Source organism: Acyrthosiphon pisum, chromosome A2 (assembly GCF_005508785.2).
Source record: "Acyrthosiphon pisum isolate AL4f chromosome A2, pea_aphid_22Mar2018_4r6ur, whole genome shotgun sequence".
Lineage (NCBI taxonomy): Eukaryota > Metazoa > Arthropoda > Insecta > Hemiptera > Aphididae > Acyrthosiphon > Acyrthosiphon pisum.
In genome coordinates, this window is record NC_042495.1 from 25,426,275 (window position 1) to 25,431,935 (window position 5,661).

Here is a 5,661-nt window from a genome sequence, read left to right on the forward strand (position 1 = left end):
TTTGAATATTTATAACTAATAAACTACTCACCCCAAATTCATTTTCATGTATCAAAATACTAAGAGAAATATTCTGCTTTGGAACATAAAATTAAAACCCTATGTCGTCATTCAAAAAAAAGTAAAAAACTTAAATATTATAAGGATACAAATATTTAAAAATTTAATTTTTTAAGTAAAAATGTTGTTTTATAAGTGACTTGAAACTATGTAAAAAAATATTTTCAAAAATATTTACACTTTTTGAAATAATGAGTGTTCAATGATAAAAGAATCACCCGGTATAGTACTTAATTTTTTTTTTTATTTAACCCACAGTGGTTTTATGTTATAAGATACATTTAGAATTACAATAATAAACAACATTAAATAATATGATACATTTATCTATATTAATAAAAGGCAATGTTTGCGAATGTGTGTAAGCGATTCACAGCCAAGTCTATCGCACTATTTGTACATGAGTCATCTAAATTTTTAGTTTTAATGAGGTCCTGTATTTTATATTTGGTTAAAACCACTCGAATTACTGTGTTAAAAATATGTGTAGCTTACATTAACAAAGTATAAAAAGACGGTAAATCAACTAGCATTATTGAATTTGTAACGAAGTAATGCTGCGCTAGTCATATGATAAATTGGGTTCATAGGTTTATATAAATTTATTGTTTCTGTTTTGGATTTTGATTCTTGTTTTAAACGCTAATAACTCCTTGGTGGACCACAATATATTATTGCTTATTTCTTCAGAAATAGCAAATTAAATATTGCTATAAGAAAGTATTTTAGAAGCAAATTATGAACAATTATGTAACATTGTTACTAATGATTTGGATTTCTGGTATACTTTTTTTAGTATAGAAAAATTGTTAGAAGCTGAGATGTCTAGAGTTCATTTATTTATTTTATCCTATACGGATTAAATTCCAATTTACTAAATATGGATTAAAAGATCAGAAATTGAATAATTTATTAAAACTAATACCTTAATGAATTACAGTGCAAACGTGTACTATGTTGAGAGAAAAAAAGAGATAATAATAATAATATATAACATTAAAATACCTATACAAAAAAATATAAAACTATCTTTATATTAAAATGTAACAGTTTCAAAAAAAAATAGTTGATGTTTACTATTAATAATCTTAAGTTAGCAGATAATTGTATAATTAATTAAATTAATAAAGCTTAGTAAATTGTATTGTTAGTAATAAAACTAATAAAGTTTCTAATGTTATACCTTCATCATGAAATTACCATCAGGTAGGTAGATTAATTTTAAAATAGATAACTAATAAATAACAAGTAATTAAACATAAAATAAAATATTAAAAGGTGGAATGTAGTTATTGAGTATGTTATTGTAATGGATGTGTTGAATTTGAATCCAATGATAAATCAAATGTTAAAAAAACAATTCTGAGCAGAGACGGTTAGCCTAACATGCTTGAATAAATAATCAAAACATTGTCATGGCTATAAATATAAAAGAGACAAAATACTTTGAAAATGTTATCATGTAGGTAATCAAAATAGTCTTATTGATATTTTATGAACATCTAAATGATCTTAGATTATTAATTTTTGAATAACACCAAAAAAATTAAATCAAATTTTCAAAAATTGTCTGAATGTAACTTGTACTTTGAAGTGTTGTTCAAATATCTAACTTCTGTAAAAACTGTAAATATTGTGCTTACTTTTTTTGTTTACAGTATAATATATATTTATGAAAATCCTTGCTATAAAAATTGTACTTTCTAAACATTTTAAATTAAATAATAACTTGCAAATTTTCGAGATTTTAATGAATTTTGTCAAAATTCTAACGTCAGATAATATTAAAAAATTAATATGGATTTATGCTAAATTTTTTCAAAGTTATTAGATTGAGTGAAAATTATTTATTAATAATATTTTAAAAAATCCCCCTTCCCCTCAAATGTCAGACACTGTCAGAATTCACAAAATGTAATATATTATGAGATCATTGAAACTTCCATATTATTAACAAGTAAAACTAATACACATTAAGCATTAAGTGTTACCTTATAGTTTACTCGTAATGAATATTAAAATCAAAATTTACATCCAGTAATTTTCAAAAGCGCCGTGAAAAACAAAAGGAAAATTAAGGAAAAACGGGAAATTTTACGCAAAATCGATTTTGGTTTTTGGTGTAACTCTAAAACAAATAACCGTAGATAGGTACATGCAATTTTGACTGAATGTTAAAATTAACATTTTCTATACCCCATAAATGTATAGCCGCAATTTTTTTTTATAATTATTTAAAGTTCAAATATTGACAAAATACGTAAATATCACAAAAATTAGCAAATTATTTTGAGTTGGAAATTCATAAAAATATTTCTATTTGAATCTAAGATTTGAAAATGTATTAAAAGATTCCTTATAAGTTTTTCTTCTTTTATCAAAAAAAAAAATGTCTTCAAGCAAATCAAATAACATTTTTATGAGCGTTTGAATTTCACATATTTTACAACATATAGGATACTCACTCGATTTCTCATGCAGCAATTTTGTCATTTCGTTGTACTTTAAAAACGAATAGCAGTTGATACATGAAAATTTCACCGGTTGCTTATATTAGCATTTTCTATACATGATCAAAGTTTCAAAAAATTATGATTTGTTTTGTACTGTTTACGGACATTTTTAGTTCCAATTGTTTTTAGTTTTATCTTCTATGAATGTCAATACAATTTTATTTATTAAAAATGCGTCAAAATTTAATACAAGGCTCCTAATATATTGTTACAATTAATATATTGTTACAAATAGTATTTTAAAATATTAAAAATACATACATATTTTTTTTTATAAGCATTTAAAGTTCGAATTTTAACAAAATGTATCAAATTTAATAACTATTTTGTAGTCAAAAATGTATAGTGTTCAACTTTTATATCAAAGGTGAAAGGATTGAAAATTTAAAACAAGGTTTCCACGTAAATAGGTTATACATAAATAACTTTATTCACAATAATATCATCAAATATACTTATATTAGTAATATATGATTTTACTAATATATATTTCGCCGCTGGACGTTTCGCCGCCACCATTTCGACACCACGTCGTCTCAGAATGAAAAGGTTCTAAATCAATTTTTTTGAAAAATGGTTTTTTTGCATATTATTATTAAATATTTTTTGTTGTATAATTCAATCCTGAAATCGTATCGATCCGTTGATTATTCAATGAGATACAGAGAATGAAAAGGTTCTAATTCATACGTGAATGATAGGTACGGGCTAACTTAAAAACGTTCTCCTGAACAATTACAAAAATTACGTTAGAACCTTTTCATTCTGAGACGACGACCATCATTTCGCCACCACCGTTTCGTCGCCACCGATTCGCCGCCAGGCCAAATTTCCGACCCACATTCCCAATTTTTAAAACATATTCATAGTTTGTTTATTATAATCTATAGCAGTTGTATTACATTTTTTAATCATATTAGATAGTTTATGTGTAGTGTACCTAAATCAAGATTTATAAACGAGTGGGAATGAGTCGTAAATTAGTGAAGATAACCTATCTATATTCTATGTTTTGTAAAAACGTATTAATATATTATACAATAGCTTTTTATCTTATTAAATAATTTATTTCGTTGATTATAGTAAGTCGAATAGTGTGTGGGATGATCTATATGTTCGGACGTCTAGTGGTTGCAATAAAATATTACGTGTAGAACGTAGGTAGGTACAATTTGATTTAAGATGCGAGGACCAGATTAATAATCAATATTCACAAGTCATACACTCATACGACTAAGCGCAAATGATTCTAGTATTTTACTATTATATAGGTACCTGTACTATTCTACACACATACCTATACAAAATCCTAAAATATAGGCCATATAATAGAATATCTTAGATTCTGAGCGGAGCGATAAATGTATTGATTTTACAATGATGTGTGTTTTCAACAGCGCCAGAAAAAACAAAAAAAAATTAAGTAAAAACAGGAATTATACGCAAAATCGGTTTTCAACTAAATCGATTTTGATTTTTGGTGTAACTCTAAAACAAATTATCGTAGATATATTCACTAAATGTTTATATTAGCATTGTCAGCATTATCAGCATTATTAGCATTGTCAGCGTCTATACATGATACAATTTTCAAAATATTTTGACTTGATTTCAGCTGATAACATTCATATTCAGTTTCCAATTTTTTTAGTTTTTTTTTCCCTAAACGAATATAAAATTGAAATTGTTTGGTCAAAAAGCTTAAAAAATTAATAAAAGGTTCCTAATATATTGTTACAATAACAGTTGAAAAATATTAAAAATACATATGCACAATTTTCTTTATAAGCTTTTGAAGTTCAAATTTTGACAAAATGTAAGTATCAAATTTAAAACAAAAATGATATTGTAGGTAGTTAAAAATATATGAAATGTTCAACTTTAAATATAGCTAATGATTTAAAATTTAAAACAAGGTTCCACATAAATAGACGTTATTTATAAATTGCTTTATTCACAATAATATCATCAAATATATTTAAAATACTGGTAGTTATATTCAACGGTAATATCATTGACTGATATATCGTTTTTCTTATATCCATGATAATATAATATGATTAATAACTTATTATTCATTAGCCACTTATTTGCTCAATAACTTATGGTTTAAAGGTATAAAATATAAAATTAATATGTTATTTATTTATGTATTATGTCTTAAACTGTTGTATAAGGCTCAGCCCGTTAATAAATAAATATAAATATTTAATTAGTTAGGTAGGTACATAATATGTAAATATTAAAAATACCTTCCAATTAAACAGCAAACAAATCACACATTTAGATTGTTACATATAATTTAATTCTGTTCCCAAAAAATATAAAATTATAAAATACAGTTTTAAATTCTGAGTGGAACGATGAATGTATTGATTTTACAATGATGTGTGTTTTTTTTTATTTTTTTTTTATTTTTATTTATTTTTAATTAATTTTTTATTTTTGTGTCTGTCATCACCTTTTAGGACAGTAAAAGTGCTTGGATTTTCTTCAACAGTACATTTTCTGATAGGAAAGTGAATCTAGTTGGTACTTTGGGGGGTCAAAAGTAAAAAATTTGGGTGTTTAAACCCCTCCCATTGACATTTTCCCTCCTAATAAATATATTGATTATAGGGTTCGGGACTGCTTGCAAGTTATAAATTTGTCTTATAAAATGACGAAATTAAATACAAAGTTTGAATTTGCATATTTATGTATTTTAGATTCTGAGCGGAGCGAGTAAGCTATTGTTTTTACAATGGTGTTTATTTATTTATTTTTTTATTTTTATATCCTGTATACAAAATTTCTTCCGGAAGGAGTGTTTCGATTTCAACATATAGTACCTTATATTTTAGCAAATTGGATCAAGATGGTACTTTAGAGAGGTCATTTTTCGATTTTCTCAATAGTTATTTAATGCCACGGAAAAAACCACCGGAATAAACGTTAAAAATTGGATTTTAATTTCTAACACTTTGTTTATCACCATAGAAACGAATAAAAAATTATAATATTAATTCAACTTACATGATAAAATAAATAATAACAAAATATAAAATATCCAGACTGACAAACCGTCTCCGCTCAAAATCGTTTTTCT